This window comes from Cervus elaphus, chromosome 21, assembly GCF_910594005.1.
Source record: "Cervus elaphus chromosome 21, mCerEla1.1, whole genome shotgun sequence".
Lineage (NCBI taxonomy): Eukaryota > Metazoa > Chordata > Mammalia > Artiodactyla > Cervidae > Cervus > Cervus elaphus.
In genome coordinates, this window is record NC_057835.1 from 48,715,009 (window position 1) to 48,736,026 (window position 21,018).

General features: G+C 43.3%; 1 protein-coding gene across 1 annotated transcript in view; it reads left to right on the plus strand.

The window, feature by feature from the left end:
• The window catches only part of EXT1 (exostosin glycosyltransferase 1), a 308,571-nt gene that overhangs the window by 34,049 nt on the left and 253,504 nt on the right, over nt 1–21,018 (plus strand). The gene's annotated exons all lie outside the window — the stretch shown is intronic.

Genomic DNA, 21,018 nt, shown 5'->3' on the forward strand with positions numbered 1-21,018 from the left:
ATTTCAGCAAATGATTTAATTTCCTAAAAAAAGAGGTGTCTCTAGCTCCTAAAAATTCCATCGAACATTCATTCATCAGACACTGCTGTATAATTGTAGTATCTCGTGTTTATTGAGCACTTACTCTGTGTCAAGCATTGAGCATCCTGTGGAATTAACAAGACACCTTCACTGTTCTTGGGCATGAGGGTGAATAACATAGGTTTTGGCCTCCAAAAGCTCAAAGATGAAGGGAGAGCTGTGGGGAGAGGGGTCAAGACATACACATGCTCAGGAGGAATTATTACTGATGATAATGGAAGTGCATACAAAGACTTTGAATGTCACAGAGAAAGAGACGGACACTGAAAAGTTTTTTAATGTTTACATTTGTTGTTAAAATTCATCCAAAGCAGCCTATCCTACATACCTGCTCTAGAATGAAAGTCCATTAAGTGATTGCAATGGACGGTATTCAAAATTCCGCAGTTCACACCATTTCCCTTCCCTTCTAGAAGGGGAATGTAATGGAAAGTGGAAACTGAAATTTGTTCTTGAAAGCAGGGTACCTAACATTTACTTTTAAAAGCAGCCTAGTTTGTGTCTTGTGGACTTGGGGATCTTACAGTTCTTGTATTATCAATCGGTGACTTTTCTACGAGGTTCTTTTGGAATGATTTTATGTTTTGTTTCGGGAATATGCTTCCCTCAGCCCTGAATTACGTTTGTGGTGATATATAAATCTATAAATTATGGTCATAGTGATATATAAATCCCATCCTAAAGCCTCACCTGGTTGTATTTATTTTCTCTTTTCAGTATATAAAATGTAAAAGAAAACAGAATAATTACCCCCTACAGTACAAATAACAACTCCTTCTTCCACAAGAACTTTGTTTAAATAATGAGAAACTTGGATCCTTAGTACCATTCTTTAGTATACAGCACTGCCTTGGTATAAACTTTTCCATAGGGTCACAAAGAGTCCAACACAACTTAGCGACTGAACAACAAAAAAGCACCCCTCCCCCCTTCTGCCACAGTGGACTCCTGAGGCTTCCTTAAGGTGAATGAATGGGCTTCTCTTCCTTTCTTGTGGCTTAAGCTTGAGAGTAGAGACACAGCCCAGCTGAGGTTCCTAAACGTGCAGTTGTGTGGGTGCAGCCAAGTCCTGATTCACATTAGGATTCCCTTGCTCTGCTCTCTCAGAGCCCACGACTTTGGGTGCTTTCTGGAAGATCATTTGGCAGATACCTTGGCAAGATGTTGCAGATAAAAGATTGGATCTCCATTTGCTCAGTCAAGTTAGATCTGTTTTGAGAATTCGGACCTGTGTTTAAGCATCACTTAAAACAGTAACATCTGTCAAATGTTAACCATGCCATTATATTTGAGAGGGGAGGAGAAAGAAAAATAAACTTTTAGGAGGGAAAAAAAAAGTCCTTTAGGAGTGTGCAGTAATTGAAATCCCACTATCCCAGGAGTGCTTTATTGTAGTCATTGTAAATGAATGGGGATGGTAGCCACACCTACTGGAATGGATCTAAATAAAACTTGGAGCCAGCTCTCCGCTCCCCAAGAATCCCAACCTCCTGTGGTCCAGATTTTCATATTCTTCCCAATTTGCCCCAGAGCACGCTGTGACCCTCATCCATCTTTTTTGCATTTAACTAAGCTGTAAAGGGATTTATATGCTTTCCATTAGTCTTAGCAAAGCTGCTGTCATGAATATTTAATAGCGAGCACAGTTTGTTTTCTTTTTCTTTCTTTCCCAGCACCGCCCCACCCCCCCCAACCCCCCCCTCTCGCTCGTCTTTAGCCTGCCAGGAACAATGTAAATATCTCAGCCCCTCGCCCCTGGTCCGATCCTAAAGTGGCTCTAGACTCAATTTAAAGCCTTGAACCCCTAAGGCTTTCCCGCCCCCCCCCCCGCATTGGTTGCCCCCCTTCTCTCTTTTGGTCTCTCCCCGCTGGAATTGCTGTCTGTTTCGCGGTGGCGCGCGGTGGCGCGGGGACCAGCCTGCGCAGGGCTCTGCCTCCGCCGGGTCTCCCGCGTACTCCTCCTGCGCAGCAACGCAGCCGCCCCAGTCCCCCGGGACGGTCTTTTCCTTTGAACTTCACTGAAGCACAATAGCTGCCCTGCAACTTCGCTGGGGCTCCCTCGGATGCATTCCTGACACTTGCACGGGTCGCTGGTCCCTTTCTCTTTGCAGCCGCAAAAAGGATGAATGTCTGGGACAGAAAATGACTTTCGAAGACACTAAAAGATTTACCGCGCCTAGAGCAACCTCTGAACTTTGCGGTTGTTATCTCAGAAAAATGCACTTTTCCTGTTGGTGGCTTAGAGCGGTTCTGGGCCTTCTCTCCTCCTTCCCTTCCTCCTGTCATCTCAGCGTTTACTTAGGGAATTTCCTCATTTCACCGTGACCCCATCCTCCCCTCCATGCCTTCCCCCTTTTCATTTTTGCATTGTCTCCTCCTGGGCCTGGGAAATGAGAGGCTCCCAAAGGCAAGGGTCTATCCGCAGTAAACTGAAGAGTTAAATCCTTCTCTGCAGGGGAATGTTAAGAGCCCTGCAAGCCCCTTCTCCTGCTGGTGAGGTCCCGCCTGTGAGAATGCCTGTGATCTCCAGCACCTGCCCTAAAGGCTTGTTGAAAAGTTGGACAAGGAAATCCATGCAGAATTTCAGTGTAGTAGTTGGCTATAGTAATTGCTTGATAAATATCAGTTATATGTTGTAATTAATGTCACTATATACATTTACTCATTTTTCTGAAAGTTCTCCTGGTCTCAAAAATTCTCATGGGTTCTAAATCTTTCCCATTTAATTAATTTTGGTAGAATGGAATAATGTTAGAAGTACTGAACTAGATTCTGTTTATCCTTTATATGTACAAATACAGGTTTTTTCGCATTAGTTAAAAAGCTACAGAGTTTATGAACTTAGATTTTTCTTTATTGGCTTTGGACTTTCATTTTTGACTTTTCACTTTCTCGGTGTATCCTGGACCTCTCCTCTCCTTCCTTCTACCTGTTGGATCCAACTTTAATCTTGGTTCTTTTTGATGTGATTTTAGCCACTAAGCACATTTTATAAAAACCACAGAAGCAATATTTCTTCCTGATCCAGAGGGCAGAGTATTTCACTGGTTGCCATACCTCTCCCACTTCCTCTGTGTCTGACAGTAGAAACTCACTGTACCTCCTGCTTTTAATTGCAGACACTATTAAAAGATGTTGTGACATCCCAGCAAACAAAAGTATTCGAGTGATAGCTAATTTATCTCTTAGTTTTCCCAGTGAAAGTTTTTGTAAATCTCATAGTGGAGTCGGCTCTGTGTGTAAGTCAACTTTATTTTGGGATATCCAGGGATTATTTCTCACAAAGTGGAAAAAAAAAAAAATGGCTGCAGCTTAGTCACCAAGCAAATGCAATAGGAGTCTATGTTAGTCTGCCCTTAGGCTCCTATGAAATCATTCTGTTTGCCTTCTAAGGAGTATGCTTGTGGTAATGGTTACTTGATGAGTTCAGTGAATCAACCATAGGAACACTGGAGGAAATGAATGGGAACTCAAGTATGATTTACCTTCTGGGAGCTTATTCACCTGCAAAAGCTAGAAAAGCATATGACAGGCCTTGGATATGAGTGGTTCCCTTTCTCTTGAACGAATTATTTTTACTAGATCTTGTATCTTAAGTGCTTATCTATCTCTGATGAACGCCTACCACCTTCTGCTTAATTGATGAGAGTATTGCTTCATTTCTCTTTGGGTAATCTAAAATTTGAATCCATTAGCTTGCAGGTAACCTTAGCTCGCTAATTCATTGTGTGGTTACAGTTAGCTAAAATCTCTGAAAGATTTCTACAGGGGCTTCTAATTAAACATATCCTCCTTGTTCCTGTTTGGTAGACTTAACTACATATATCTTTAGATTAAATTTCTTCTCAATAGATTTGGCCCCAAATTCCAGCTGATGAGATAATTTTGGATTCTGCCCCCAAAATCTACCAAGTTCCTCTTTCTCAGCTTCAGACCTCCCTCAGATTTTGTCAGCATACCCACTTGCATCTTTGGTGGTGATGTTGACAGAGCAATGGCAAGTAAGAGCCCTTCAGTGCATCTTTGGGATCTTCTTGCCTTGAATTGACATAGGCCCACTAGTAGATCCCTTTGGGTAAGAGTTCCTCTAAGGATTTTCCTCTGGTTTTTTTTATCAAGCCATGAGGCAGACTGGAGAGATGTTTTCAAATGCCTTGCTAAAATCTTGGCACACTTGTGAACAGATGTCGATATGATTAGGCTGGATGAACAGAAAATGTGTATAGCCAGATCCATCTCTAAAATAAACTAGTTTCCACATTGCTTTCGATCTCTTCCTGTTTTGTTTTCCTTAAGACTTAATCCCTGCAAATTTTAATTGACGTGAAGTTAAGAAGTCGACTGAGGGTCTGGTCACCAGGTCTAGGAAAGAGGGATAGAAACAAATGGTGGGGTGGGGGGTGGGGGTCTCTCTCTTGAAGTAGGTGAGAATCTTACTGGATCAGACAATTAGGTAACAATGTAAGGAAACACTGTGTGTACATGCTAGGTTGCTTTATTCAAGTCCAGCTCTTTGCAGCCCCATGGACTGTAGCCCACCAGGCTCCTCTGTCCATGGGATTCTCCAGGCAAGAATACTGGAGTGGGTTGCCATGCCCTCCTCCACGGGATCTTCCCAACTCAGGGATCAAACCCTTGTCTCTTATGTCTCCTGCATTGGCAAGCGGGTTCTTTACCACTAGTGCCACCTGGGAAGCCCAAGGAAACAGATCAAATGCTAAATTAGGAAGAGTAGAGTATAGGCAGATGGTTGGGGAAAATGACTGTCTTACAACATCTCTGATGTCTGGAACAAGTTTCTGCTCTCTATTCTGAGGCTGTTCACTGCTATTGAAACTTTTCTGCTTTCTTGAAGCAGTGATAATGTTTAACATTTTTCTGAGTACTTACTAATGTCAGGAGATTTGTCTAAGGACTGATCGTAACTCATTTGATCCTTTGCACACACCTCAGAGGTGGGTGTGTTTCTTGTCTTCAGTGTTTGATGAGGAAACCAAGGTGGGGAGGCTCATACCTGCCCGATGAGAGCTCTGATTAATTGCTTCTTCCTTCTGCTAGGACTTGATACCCTGTTTGCTGAGACGGTAAAGAATCTGTCTGCAATGCAGAAGACCTGGGTTTGAAAGATCCCCTGGACAAGGGCATGGTAACCCACTCCAGTGTTCTTGGCAGGAGAATTCCATGGATAAAGGAGACTGGCGGGCTACAGTCCAAAAGGTTGCAAAGAGTCAGACACGACTGAGTGGCCAACACTTTTGCTAGAAGGGTAGGCAGGGAGAGACGGGTTGCATTCTAAAAAGAGACCCTGAATTTTTAATCCTGGCTTCTTTTTTACCTAGTTTCCTCTGTAGGTAAGACCCTGGGCAAGTTGCTTCACCTGTCCGATGTTCTCAGTTGTAAAATGGGGCAGGATTGTTTTCTGGATTTAAATACCTCCTCTGCAATAGACACTGAAGGAATAGGCGTGCATGTATGCTTAGTTGCTCAGTTGTGTCTGACTCTTTGAGTTGAAGTAGGGTAGTGGACCAGAATGAGGAAGGAAGCAACGTCACCCTCCTCATGCCAGGCTTAGAAGTCTTCTCAAAGAAGACTTTGAGATCCCATGAGCTGCAGCCCATCAGGCTCCTCTGTCCATAGGGATTCCCCAGGCAAGAATATTGGAATGGGTTGCCATGCCCTCCTCCAGGGGATCTTCCCAACCCAGGGATCAAACCCAGGTCTCCCGCATTGCAGGTGGATTCTTTACATCTGACCACCGGGGAAGCTGTTAAGGGATGGGAACTGTTGTTTATTCAAAGCAGTGATAACAATGTCATTATCACACTGTCTGCCCAAAGAAGATCTGTTAGAATTGCAGAGAAAAGGAACATGTCTGACTTGATAAGTTTTTAAACCCCAGGACTAAGTACAATATTCGTCCTTTATGGAATATTTGTGGAATGGACAGATGGAAGGACCAAATAGGACAGGGATCAGAAGAGTTCCTGTAGCAGGCGGAAATCATGTCATTTTGCAGTGGAGTTATTTTTAGCTTTCGTCATCATTCATTCATCGAAACAGTCCTTTTCTTACCCTTACTTTCCACCATTAGTGATGGTAATCATCACCATCTGACTTACATTTCTTGGGAAAACACATGCAAACAAAGCTATCTCTATGTCTTGAAGATTTTAACCGTAAAAACTCTGCTTATCATTAACTCCTGCCTTGTAATCCTGCCCATGATAAAGAACAGAGTGCCATCACAGTATGTGTCACCGCACACAGAGAACTATGGAATTTTACCCCGTATTAATACGTCGTCTTGAAGATCCTGTCATCAGATGGCAGTCTATAAACATGGCTCCTGAACCAAGTGCTGGCACAATTATTTATTCTTCATTTATTTATTCCATCCTAAGTTTGGGAATGCTGACGGACACTGCAAAATGCACTACCTACCAATTTATAGGAATTGAATGATGGGCTCTTTGGCAGACTACTTCGCTTTTTATTGACACTATCTATATGTATTTAAATTTCACACCTTAAGTGTGTTTGCAGCACCCACTTACATGACTGAAATGAGAGGCAGTTGTTCATAAAAGCTACTTCAAAACAAATAAATTAGGATTTAGTTTGAAAGGGTCAGATCGCAAATGGAGGTTTTCAAACAGCCTCATGAACATTCAAATTGCATGTTTAATATTTTGTATGGTTTTATATTTAGATTGGATGTTTTATGTAAAGTCTTATTTCCCTTCTTAGTGCTTGGACCTCTTGAGATCCTTTTTCTAGCTGGGTTGGAGAGAAGAGTTACACTTAACTTCCATTTGCAGTAAGTAATTTCAATTTAATTTATGTCAAGGGAGATTACCAGAAAGTTCTGGCCTTGTCTCTTTCTTCCCCCACTTAACTGCATTGATAGGTACCATTTCTTTGATTCCAATATATTTCTATATGATAAAATATGATTCCAATGAATTTACACTTAGCAGCCATAAAAGAGTTAGTTTGGACTTCAGTTTAAGAGATTATTTATATTTGCATTGATTCTGGAATCTAAAAATGGAATCCTTCCCCAGATGGTATGGTTTCTTCGAAGATCAGTTTCAATTTTTCTTTAATCAGTTATTTTCAGTTTTGATTTTTCAAATTCATAGGTAATCCCCCAGTTAATTGCCCTTTCCAAGATTTCTAAAAGGAAAGTAATTTTAAGTTACATTAACTTTAAAATATCCTTATGCCAAACACTTAATTGATTTGAGGGGGTTGGTTATATAAATAAAAGTCCTAAGAGAGAGAGAGCTTTTCAGGTGTTAAGAGATTATTTTTTGAAATACCCACGGTGCTTCCTCTAGATGTACATATGTATGTACACATGAGTGTTCAGTTATGACACACACAATCACACATATGGAAATGTATGAGGTGCTTTAAGAATCTTGGGGCCATCAGAAAAAAGTCAAGTAATAAAAGACTTCAAAATAATTCCTGGAGTAACAGTGCAACTTCATTGTTGCATTTCTGTATAAATCACGTTTACTGAAATTTAAAAGTAACCCAAAGCTTTTATGATTACTTTAAACTTTAGCAACAATCAGATACATCTTCTTTTGACAGAAGTGGCAGTGTGTAAATGATCACCTGTCTGTCTGTGCTGTACTCAGTTGGGTCTGATTCTTTGCAGTCTCATGGACTGTAGCCTGCTAGGCTCCTCTGTCCATGGGATTCTCCAGGCAAGATTACTGGAGTGGGTTGCCATTTCCTACTCGAGTAAATGATCATAGTTTTCCTTTAGAGCCTCATTCTTATGGATATAACAGGTATGTAAGGATATCATCTATTCACAGGGTTCTTGTCAGAAGTAAATGAGCTAGTATCACAAAAACCTTTCTAATGAGCCTGGATCATAGCTAACCTGTAGGGAAAGATCATTGAATTCTTATATTGTCAAGAGCTAGGCTTTCATCCTGGGTCTTACCAGAATCATTTCTAAGTCCTTTGCATGGTACAGAGTGGGAGATTAAAGTAACTCTTTCAAATGTCTGTGACATTGCCACAAAGAATCTTTGAACCCTTCTGTGAAGTTTATCCCTGACATTGAACTTGGCCATAGGTTGTCCTTTGTTGGTGTCTGTTTTTTTCCTGCCGTATGTCTCCTCCTGTCTGTCTCCAGTAACTCCCAATCTGTAGTCCTTCCAAATTCTCACTCTACCACCTAGACTTTGCCAAAGAGTACTTTTCACTTCCTTTTCAGCAGCACAGGAGACTTATGATTTGTAAATGGAAGAGGGTGGTAGGTTTGCAAGATAGGCCTCCAGTAGGAGTTCTGAGGTAGCCAGCCCAGAGAGGAGGACATGGAATTGGAATGAAACAGGACAGGTGGGGAACTGGGCTGACAGTCGCCTTGGCGGACAGCTGTTGGGGACTGATGCTGTCAGTCACAGGTGTGAAACTGCCCTCCTGTTCTGTTCGAAGAAACCTTAGGCTCAAAATGCTGATGGGTTGTTGTCTCACTTTGTGTGAAATGTTACACATGGGAAGTTCACCTCAGCTATAGAGACAAGTCGCGGGCAAGTGGGAAGATCTCCATGGCTTAATTGCGTCCTTCTCAAGCATCCTTTCTCATTCTCTCTGGTTGCATCATACTGTTTGCTACTTCCACCTATTGCAAGCTAGGTTTCTGTCAGTCTGCTATCTGTCAGTCACTTCATCGTGTCCGACTCCCTGCGGCCCTATGGACTGTAGCCCTGCAGGCTCCTCTGTCCATGGCTTTTTCCAGGCAGGAATACTGGAATAAGTTTCCATGTCCTCTCCAGGGGATCTTCCCAGCCCAGGGGTCAAACCCGAGTCTCTTGCATCTTCTGCATTGGCAGGCAGATTCATTACCACTTAGCCACCTGGAAAGCCCTTCTCTTAGTAGAGAACTGCTGTTTAATGGATACTTGCTATGAGCCAGATACAGTACTGGGGGAGGTGGGGCGCATCTGTGGGGTATCCCTTCCCAGCAGGCTAGCTTGGCCGTATTTACGTGCCAACAGGGTTCCAAGAGGGCAGGACTGGAAGCTGCAAGGATTCTTGCAGTTTTGGCTTGGACTGAACAAATAACAGCAAAACAATAACAGTGATAGCAGTAATGCAAATGCTCTTCTTTGGGACAAATCTCTTTCTTGTCCATGGAATATGAAAAATGGTTATCATTCAAGATGACTGTTAAAATTATTTTCTAAGTAGTGTCTTGTTTTTCAGGCATATGCACGTGGAATGACGTGTTTTTAGAACACATCCTGCTGATTATAAGGAGGCAGTTTTTTTTTCAGATACAGGTTTATCTGATAAACTTATGCAAGTTTATCAGTGCCAATTTCTGTTTATCTTTAATGTTACTACTTTAACCAGACCATTTAACATGTGATTAAAATCCAATATGATCTTTCTTCAAGACAGGTATGATTTCAGAAGTGTATCTACATTTTTGAGCTTTCTTTCAGGATGCCAATAACAGGCACTGACCACATTATTGAAGAACCCGGACTTTGGAGTCAGCCAGACCTGGGGTCCAGCCCCATGCAACCTTGCTGAACTCACTTGCTTAGCTCCAAAATGAAAATGGTTTCTCCATGAAAATCTCTGTGAAGATGAAATGAGAGAGTGTTTGTAAGGATGGGAATGCAAGGAATGGGAGGCAGCTCTGGCAGTCAGAAAGGTAGAGTCACTGTTGTTACAGTTATAGAAAATGCTCTAAAACCAGGCCTCAGTGGTGCCTTGTAGCTGGAGATTTATGCTCACCTTCCACACTGAAGAAATCAGTGATTTACTTGCCTTTCATTGTTGTCACTCAGTTGATCCAGCCCTGAAATGCTTACAGCCTGGGGCTCATGAATCATGGATCAACACAAATGTTAGCAAGCTAAGAGAGAGTTTAGCAGAAGTAGCCTGTGTCAAGATAAGGTCTCTGATTTAATGTGCAATTTCTGAAAACCAACCAGCATGTAACTGGCCTTAACCCTGCTGAGATAAGATCTCAGGATAGTTGTTTTGCAATTTTAGTAATTGGGGGAGGATAATGTCCGTAATTTCCAGTTAGTATTGATCTAACTACTGCTTTGGTCTAGGATGGAGCCCCTTTGTCTCTACCCAATTTCCTTAGCTATGATGTGCACAGTTTAGTTTAATTTTTTTTCCTACTATTTAGTTATTTATTTTGCTGCATCGGGTCTTAGTTGCAGCATGCGTTATCTAGTTCCCTGACCAAGGATCGAACCCAGGTGCCCTGCATAGGGAACACAGAGTCAGCCACTGGCCCACCAGGGAAGTCCCCAGCGTTTAGTTTAAAGCTAGGCTCAGTGATGTGCTGGGTCCACACTGGACAGCTTATTGGGCAGGAAACGGCCAGTGAGCCCTGGAGAGGTTCCTTCCATTCTGCTGGGGTGACTTCTCTCCTTCTGTCTCTTGCTGTCTTTTTAAAAAAATGCTCATCATAGTTTTCTTTCCCAGGTTGATTTATTTATATACTGTGGCCGTGCTGGGTCCTGTTGCAGCGCTCTGGATTTTCTCTGGTTTTGGCGCGTGGGGGCTTCTCAGTACGGCGGCTTCTCTCGTGGACCACAGGCTCAGCCACACATCCACTTCAGTAGTTGTGGCACCTGGGCTTAGTTGCTCCAAGGCAGGTGGGATCATTCTGGACCAGGTCTCGAACCCGTGTCCCCTCCATTTGCAGGTGGATTTTTAACTGCTGGACCAGCAGGGAAGTCCTCTCATTCTCTCTTGCTCCTTGCTTCTTCCATCGAGTCCAAGCTATGTCTTAAGTCAGAATTGCCATCTCATGAACACTTGCTGAGAACCAGCCCCTGTGCTGGTGGGATTTTAACAGACTCCAGGAGGAAAGACAGCCCCAGACTGGTCCACATGGATACAGTGTCCCAAGAGGACAATGAGTGGAAACTGCAAGCTTCTCACAGTTTAGGCTTGAAAGTCTCATAGTATCATTTCCACTGCATTCTTTGGGTCTAGGCAAGTTGTCTGGCTACACCCAGAGTCAGTGAAGAAGGACATTTCTCAAGATCTTTACATGGAGGGAGAGGATTATCGTGACCATGTTGCACAACAACCTACCAGAGACTTAGAGATGGCAGCTACAATTTCCTCACGTGGCTGTATCACTTACGAACAGACATTTATCTAACGAATGTTAGCTGGCAAAGCATCTAGGATATTAGGTTTTAGTTTTAAAACTTTTTCAGAAAGTTCAGCTCCATCTGCAAGTAGGTGATTAGCACATCCATAAAATTAACTAATTTTCAAGCAAGTGTGGTGGAGAAGAACTTTTAGGACATTTCAGGCCGGAAACCTAATTAGAACTAGATGTAGACCTACAGTTGTCTTTAGAATCTTTTAGTCCAGTTTCTTCTCACCTTTTCTCATGAACTTTCCTTCTTTCCCAGTGTGACAGCTGGGACCCACAGAGATTTTAGTCACATGTCCAAGGTCAGGTGGATATTTAGTGCAAGAACTTCAGCCTCTTTCTGCAACCCCACCATCCAGTTGAAAGAATTGGGACAAGAGGAGTATTTAAAAATGCCCACCCACCAAATGTTATCTCCCCAATTTTCTCTATACACAGATATGCTAGAATTCTTAAACACTTATCTTCGGTGGTGCTTGGTTTGCAAAATCTGTGTTTAATACCAGCCTTTCTTTAGCAAGTTTGCAGGGTGTAAGTTCAAATGTCAGGGTTCTTCTCCCACCCCACCCCCACTCCCCACCCCAATGCCTTAACACAGTAGGTGGTTTTATAACATGTACCAGATTCTCAGATTCATTTGGCGAAGACTGTGAATTCAAACCCTTAAAAATGTTCTGACTTGAAACTGGAGAAGAAATAGAGAAGGGACACAACTTTGTGAAGTCGTGGTGGTCCTGGTCTCTCTGGTCTGTTCATTGTTGCCTTTTAGTTGCTTGTGTCCACTCTGCAGAGTCTACGGATGTATTTCTTTGATTCCTGGGGAGCTGAGAGCCTTTTCAAAGCTTTCATCTGGAGGCACATTTGAAATCATATTTAAAAGCATGTCACTTGGTCTTATTAAGTGTATGCTATTTGTCTCCGTGTAATAAGAGTAACACAATAATAGTAACATAAGAACTGAGAAGCAAATAGTTCAGTAAAACCTACAGCATAAACAGCCTCCTGAATTGGGCTTGTGGTCTCACAGGTAGAAACTGAAGGCCGGAATTTGTAGCAAATTCTGCAGGGTTATTTGTGAGGGTATTTATTCTGTCCTGGTTGAGTAGACTCCTCGGTGTTCCCTCAGAGAAGTCAAGCAGTTTGTTTTTAAGACCCAGAAGAGCAAACCATCTGCCTGTGATGGGACCATCGGCAAATGTAGTGAACCTGGTAGTCACAGCAATTGCTGTGTTTCAACTCCGTCCAAACTGTGATGGTGTGATTAGCGCTTCAGCAAAAGCTTGGGAACATGCCTCATCCACTTTTGTGGAGAGGTAGGAAAATAACTAAGTAGCTGCTTTCATTGAATGTGGCAAGCCTTGTTGAGGTGTACACCTTTCATACAAAAACCCCTACATGAACTGCAGTGGAAAATAATTTTGAATGATGTGTGATTGCCTTGATTAGCGCTATAGTTACTAAGCAGATAAGCACGTCTTTGTTTTAAAAGGGAACTTGAATTTTTTTTTCTTTTTTTACTATAACTGCCAGTTGCTTAATCTCTACCATCTTTTGTCGTTTCAAAGAAAAAAAAAATTCTACCTAATCTGTGCTTGTCAGTGATGGCAAGTTTTAAAAGTAACTCAAGTTAAAAAAAAAAAACAAACTCTTTAGAAGCTATCATTGGTCAAATGTTAGCAGTGGATTTTTCCTTTCAGATAGGTATGAGATGTTTTCTGCTTCTGTTTTGCATATTTGCATGTACCTTTAATGTTCCAGAAAGCTAGGCTTCCATATTATTTTGAGTTTATGAAATTATAATAACCTAGTGATAGCTATTGGAGAAGGCAATGGCACCCCACTCCAGTACTCTTGCCTGGAAAATCCCATGGACGGAGGAGCCTGGTGGACTGCAGTCCATGGGGTCTCTAAGAGTCAGACATGACTGAGCGACTTCACTTTCACTTTTCACCTTCATGCATTGGAGAAGGAAATGGCAACCCACTCCAGTGTTCTTGCCTGGAGAATCCCAGGGACCGAGGAGCCTGGTGGGCTGCCGTCTATGGGGTCGCACACAGTCGGACACGACTGAAGTGACTTAGCAGCAGCAGCAGTGATAGCTATGGGGCGGTTGAGTGTGGAGGGGATAGATAGGTAACAGAAAAATGGCAAGCAGCGTAAATTGTACATTCTTATTTTTTAAAAATAATTTATTTTTGGTTGTCCTGGGTCTTCATTTCTGCATGGGTTTTCCTCTTAATTGTGGTGACTGCGGCGCTTGGGCTTCTTGTTGCGGTTGTTTCTCTTGTTGCAGAGGATAGGCTCTCAGGCGTGGGCAGCAGTACCTGCAGCAGTGGACTCAGTAGCTGGGACTTGGGGGCTCTAGAGCTCAGGCTCAGTACTTGGGGCGCACGGGCTTCGTTGCTTCTTGGCATGTGGGAGCTTCCCGGATCTGTGTTCTCCCGCATTGACAGGCAGATTCTTTACCTCTGAGCTGCCAGCAAAGCCCATACATGCTCATTTTTGACAATAGTCTAGTATACAGTTTCCTTGCTTTCTTCAATCCACATATAGAACATCTCTTCCTGAAAATACTGGTCCAGTTGGACCAGCTTCTTGTTTAAAGCTTTCTGTACCTGCATTTTCCAGTAGACAACAAAACAAAGAGACAAAAACAACCAGAACAAAAATCACACTTTGAGGCATGATTCTTTCTAAATTGGTCCCAACCATCCTTCCCAGGTCACCCTTACTTCTGTTACTCATGAGTGGCTCACATCCCTAGGCTGGTAATGTGCTGTTTTTCTCTGTTTTGAATGCCCCGAGGACCCCCTCCTTCTCCCCCAGCTGGTAACATTCTGATGATTCCTGCAGACGTGGGTCTCTGCCCTCACTTCGTTGAGTCTTGAGGTCATGCCCCAGGTGACGCTGACCGGGTCAGTTCCTGAGCTTCCTGAGCCCTTGAGGGAGCCTTTTGTAAAGCATGACTCGTCCTGTGCTGGGAGTTTGTGTCTGCAAGTCTGCCTCCCTGCCGCGGATCCAGTTTATCATTGGAACTGTAGGCCAGTCAGGACTTGACATATACTGGCCCTCTGCCTAAATATTGCGCAAGGCATTGAATGGCATGCAGTGGAATAGTTTAGCAGACCCCAAATGGTCTTTTCCTGGAACCCATGTCAACTGTGGAAGGATTGTGGAGAAGTAGAGACCATCATGACTAGGAAGCTGAAAAAAAAATCAGTGGAAATATGTAGATGTCTCTTTGTTGTTGTTCACTCGCTCATTTGTGTCTGACTCTTTGTGACCCCATGGACTGCAGCACGCCAGGCTTCCCTGTCTTTCACCGTCTCCTGGAGCTTGCTCAAACTCTTGTCCATTGAGTCAGTGATGCCATCCAACCATCTCATCCTCTGTGGTCCCCTTCTCCTCCTGCCTTCTACCTTTCCCAGCGTCAGGGTCTTTTCTAATGAGTTGGCTCTTGGCGTCAGGTGGCCAAAGTATTGGAGCAACCTCTAAAAATGAATGAATGCTACCTGAGAATTGTTTTTGTTGTTGTTTTAATGAATTTTTTTTTTTTAAATAAAACTCTACCATTATAAGTCAGGGACTTTTCCAGTGAGTCAGCTGTTTGCATCAGATGACCAAAATATTGGAGCTTCAGCTCCAGCATTAGTCCTTCCAATGACTACTCAGGGTTGATTTCCATTAAGATTGACTGGTTTGATCTCCTTGCTGTCTAAGGGACTTTCAGGGGTCTTTTCATTGGATTCATTGGAAAAGTCCCTGATACTGGAAAAGATTGAGGGCAGAAGGAGAAGAGGGCATCAGAGGACAAGATGGCTGGATAGCATCACTGATGCAATGGACATGAACTTGGGCAAACTTTGGGAGATGGTGAGGAACAGGGAGGCCTGGTGTGCTGCAGTCCATGGGGCTGAAAAGAGTCAGACATGACTGAGCGACTGAAACAGCAGCAACCATTATAAGTCATTTTTTTCTTCTCTATTTTCCGGTGGAATGTTATTTTCCATTATCAAGGTAAAAATACTTGGGAGTTTTGAAATTTTAAAATCTAATCAAAGCGTTTTCTCATTTTACCTAGTTACTCAGATTTTTTGTCCTATAAAGTGGGGATAATGTCCTTGCTTTTCCTAATTTATCTTGAGAGAGACAGAATGGAAATATTTGATCTCCAAACCTTCTGTGTAGATGAACTCAGTTTATTGGACTTTCTGTTAGAAACTGGCCTGTGCTTTTAAAATCTTGGAATGTTATTTGGCTGATCAACTAGACATATGAGTATTTTACCTCATGTGCCTCCTTTAGCTTCTTAGACTCTCCAGAGACCTAATCAGTCCTGCCCCCCACCCTATGATGAACTGAGCCCGTCATGGGGAATTTATCTTACTTTACGTTTGAACATTTGGGTAGAAAGCTTGGGGTATTGAACCTTGTGGGTTATGAAATGGTTTTAGGTGCATAATGAGCCACACCACGAGTCTACACAGATGGAGAATTTTATTAGCACATTTTCTAGGAGACGTTGTTGCTGCTTACTCTTGAATGGAACCAAACACTAAAGAGTTTCCAAATTGCATTGCATACAACCCCCAGCTTATAGACTCTTGATTTATAAATGTCTCTCTTTCACTGGCATGGCTGCCAAGGAATCCCCTTCCCAGCTTTGGTTGAATGTGCTTTTAATTTTGGCATGAATTGTCTGTGTTGATAATAATAAAACATAACAGTAATTTGAGCCTCCATTGAATGTGCATGCCAGCCCCTCTGCCAAGTGTTTTGCAGGCAGGGTTTATTTCATTCTCATGACAGTTCTCTTACAATGACTGATTTTAGCCGAGGAAGTCAGGGCAGCGAGGAGGGAAGTAACTGTCCCCAGTTGTCCGGCCACAGTTTGCAGACACAGACTTTTTGTGGAGTTTCCGTGTGTGTCTGCTGCGGCTCCTTGCTTTCAGGCTCAGGCATCTTGCCTAAAGATCACGTTCGCTTGAGAACGTCCGCTGGGTAACCATTTCTGCTTTTCCTCTCACCTTCTCAGGATGTAAAGAAAGAGAAAATGATACCAGGCAGTGTTTTTGATAATAACAAGCAGATGCATTTTCATCAAACAGCTCTCCTTGGTGAAGAATAACAGGTGTGCTTCTCGGACTCTCAGGCTGTGCTTTTTACCTGGGGCGGCCGAGCTGGGTGGTGTTCCGTCTTGTTCTTGGACGTGTTGGTACAGCCTCTTAACTGCACAAGATATGTGCCTGTTAATCACCTCTCCTTTGACATGAAGGCTGTGCTATATTAGGACCTGGAAAATGTAGGCATTTTTAGCAACCCCAAATGTTAATGACCATTATCTACTGAAACCCCTCAAAACCACCGGTCACCAACTCAGAAACATCCTAGGGTGAAACAACTGGGAAAACTCAACATCATATAAAGGTAATCTCTTTTGAGCCTGCGAGGCCCTTGAGTACTGGCTTCTTAAGAACACAGGTTGCTAGCTGCAATCTCGAATGTTCTCCCAGCCCTAGCAGGTGTTGTGAGTGGAGAACAGGGTGGGAACTGAGGTGGTTGCCCTGCAGGAGAGTGGGGCTGGGGCAGAAGGGGTGCGGGGTCGGGGGGGACAACAACAAGATTATCAGGTCTTTCACGAGAACTTTGAAGTGTGGAATTTTAGAGGAAATCTCCCAATTTTGAAAAATTGAAACCAGTTCAACTGTTTAAAAAAGTTGGGGGCGGGGGGGGTGCCCAACCAAACATGCCTGTGGGCCAGAATCAGCTTGCAGGAACCCAGCTTGTGACCACTGGTTTAAGGCATGTTGATAAATGAACTTACGGGTAGTTGACTAGATGGAATCTGAGAAAGATTTATCTTTCAGGTAAGAAGGAAGTCACTTAGGCATTATTGCTCAAGAGTTGTTGAATTGCAAAATATTGGAAACTTGGCCATCTTGGGGCTCTGGTGGAGAGCCATATTTTGTGAAGACCTTCACGGGTTCTGTGTGGTTCTAGTGTTTGGATGGGTTATGTGTATGGGGCTATAGAAACATGTTCTCTAATGAATAAGTTTTTGGTCCATGTGTCCCAGTTGCATGAAATTATAAGTGATTTCAAAGTGGATCAGTAGTAGGCACAGGGGCTGTGGACTGAGGTCTTATCTCTGTATTATCTTATTTATCAAATAAGTTTCAGACAAAGAAGCAGAACCATGGTGAGTGTTATGGGATGAAGGAATTTTTTTTCTTGTTTTAATAGAAACTGGCCGTTTCTTGAATATGAGAGAAGCGAAGGCCTTGAGGGGTGGCAGAGAAGACAGAGGATTTAAAGAAAGTTCTACCTGGTCTTAAAAAGGGATCATACCAAAGAAGCCCATGAGAGTTCTCTAAAAATTGTTGTGGTTGCCACCTCTGTGGTCTGCAGTCAAATGTCTAGTGGTGACCTCTGTTACTCAGTAGGGCAAATTAATTGGGAAGACAAAGATGTGAGAGTATCAGCAAGGACACGCTGGGCCCTACCAGTCACCTTCCATCTGTCCATCGACCCTCTGAGAATCATGGACTGAACTTCACTTCTACTTTCCAAATCTTATACAAGCTCCTCATATGGCCAGCTCTCACTGGAGCATAGTGGGAAGGGTATTCTATCAAATGAGGGCTCCTAGCTAACCAAGTTGACCCATGTACCGTCAGCATCCCCTGTGGCTAGGAATGACTCCATCCTCAGAAGTGTGTACTGAGAACTGCTGAATTATCTCCTTTGCCCTTAAAAGACTACTTGCGCTGACACAAGGAAATGAAATAGCAGATTTAGGGACTCCTGCTTTAGGCAGGCCAAAGGAGGTGCTTTTCTGTTTAGGATCCTTCCAGCATTTTATGAGTCATTCTTATGTATATTAAGGTTAATTGTTTTCTCTGATCTTCCTGGAAAATTTGAGTCTGGTGGGTTGGAGGAAAGAAGTGGTATCTGGGAGAAGCAAATATAGAGAATTAGGGAAGTGGAGGGGAGAAGGAAGCTAAGGTTAGGTTGAGGGAAGCTGAATTCAATTTTGCTTTGGGCCAACACACATAAATTTGCTACCTTATAGTTTTGTCTACCTGCCTGCCTATTGTCTGCCTGACAATCAGTCAGACCGTTCATCCATCCATCAGTATCTATTTCTTTTCATTCTGATCCATGTCCATACACTTATCTATGTATTTATCTATCTGAATTTGTTTGCAGTATAATCTGTATCCTGTTATAAACACATACATCAAAAGCTTTTCAGTGGAGACTTTTATGGGTCTTTTACTATCTTATGTTGAAAGAATTTTGTATCAATTAGATACAATAATCCTCTTCAGAGAGAAATTTCAGTTCTAGAAATCCTCACACAAAATAAACTCAAAACAGTCTTAGATGTCAGCCTCTTTTCAACCTTTCAGTGAGATAATTGGTTTCTCTCCATTTGAGGAGATGCAAGGATAAATGAGAACTCCAGCTTCTTAATTTGTCTGCCTTTTGTCTGACTACAGAGTTGTTACAGAATTACATACTTGCAGTTGAGGGAAGCATGTTTGTAAGTTTATGGCTGAAGTTGGCAGTTTTTGCCAAAGTGTGGGCTGCTTTTAGGTGATACTTCAGCTTCTTATTGAAAAGTTGGCTACTCCTTCTTGACTGGTAGGCAGCATGACTGCTGAACAAGATAAGGGAAATTACTTTCAATCCTTAGAACGTTAATTTGGAAGTTACCTAGTGCACAGCAACCAGTTTTCCCTCCTTATTTCTTAGCGCTGCAACCAGGTTTTTCCTTATCACCTACTTTCAATTTGGTAGATGCCTTTTCATCAGTTTTGCTTGCTGCAAAAATGACCAAACTCCATCTTTCCTCCTGACGTTAGATGTTCTGGTGTGTATTGATGTCTGTGTGTATGTGGGAGAGGAAAGGGTTATGTGATGTAGAAGTGTAGAGAGATGTGCTATCTTCAAGGAACATTCTCCCGAAACAGCTGAGCATTCTGAGTAGAGATAGTGGTTTGCTCACGTGCAGATCATTTTAGAATATTTTAAGAGAGCAGACATATACTGAATTCCTCCACGTTCTGGGCACTGACCTGGGTACTTGGCCCTCCTAGGTACTCAGTGGGAAGGTTGGCTAATTGTCATGGCCCAGGTGCGGAACAAAAGAATGGAAGTTGAACAGTCGTGAATTCGACTCATCACATTCATTAATTTACCATGTATTTATTGAGCATCTGTTCTGCGCCTTAGGAATTGAGCTGAAAGGTTTAGTGGTGAGCAGAGCTTACATTGCAGCTGGGGAACAGACAGTCATCAAATGATTATACAAATAAATACATACACTCATTACTATGGTAAATGCTCTGGGGAGGAGGTGATTCGGTGTTGCAATGGGAGCACAAATTGGGAGCATAAGCACAGAGGTTGTTTAGAGAAGGCAGGGCTTTGGGGTGGAGATAAACTCGGGGAATAGACTAGTCTGTCTGCCATGTCTGCATTAAGCCATCCTGTAGCTGTGGTCAGAAAAAAGAGTGTCCTTGAGCATGTTCTTGCTTCAGGTCCCAAGGCCCATTTGGAGGAAACTAGGTTGCACCTCTGGGGCTTCCCTGGTGGCTCAGTGGTAAAGAATCAGCCTGCAAATGCAGGAGACTTGGGTTCCAGCCCTGAGTCAGGAAGATCCCCTGGAGAAGGAAGTGGCACTCCACTCCAGTATCCTTGCCTGGGAAATCCCATGGACAGAGGAGCCTGGTGGGTCACAGTCCATGCGGTCGCAAAGTATCGGACGTGACTTAGCGATTAAACAACCACAGAAGTCATCCCTCCAGCGCTCTTTGGTCCCAGGCAGAGCTGACTTGTCATCTGCGGAGTGTGCTCCTCCAGGCTGACAGAGTCAGCCTGCCGAGCTCTCCAACCACACCTGCCAAGCCCACCAGCTGCTTTGTTCCCAGGCAAGGTAGGAAACTCACACAGAGATCCCCTCCAGGCTCTCTTCTCTAGTAGAGCTCCTTGACAATCTGTCCTGTCCTAGCTTTTCTTTCTCTCTCTCTCTCTTTTTTTTTTCCTGATTCCATCGAGGTCGAGTCAGGTGCCTGTCCTCTCTTTGTGGAAAACTTACTGTTTATTTGGACCAGACTGCCCACTCCAGGATCCCTTCCCGGCTTCCTGGTAGATGCTCTGTTGTTCAGTTGCTCAATCATGTCGGACTCTTTGCGACCCCATGGACTGTAGCACGCCAGGCTCCTCTGTCTTCCACTGTCTCCCAGAGCTTGCTCAAACTCATGAGTCCCTTGAGTGATGCCATCCAACCATCTCATCCTCTGTCATCCCCTTCTCCTCCTGCCCTCAATCTTTCCTAGCATCAGGATCTTTTTCAATGTGTCGACTCTTGGCATCATGTGGTCAAAGTATTGGAGCTTCAGCTGCAGCATCAGTCCTTCCAATGACTATTCAGGGTTGATTTCCTTTAGGATTGACGGAGTGATGATCACCCAGGCTCAAATCACACACGTTTCTTCTTCTTCACCTGGGGCCAGCTGCTTCTCTTTCAAACACTCCCTTTTTAGACTTGCCTCCACATGTGCTGGTACAAGAGGTGGATATTAGGGGCTGGGTAAGTTGGGGAGGGGAGGAGTAGGGTAAGTAAATCAGGTACACGGAGCATTTATCACAGTCTTCATAGGAACTAGATGGGTTTCACTAAATCCATTCATTTCCTTCTTGCTGCTGAGTGAATAATCAGGTGACTCAGAGAGAGCTACAGGTTCGAAGGTTGCAACATGTTC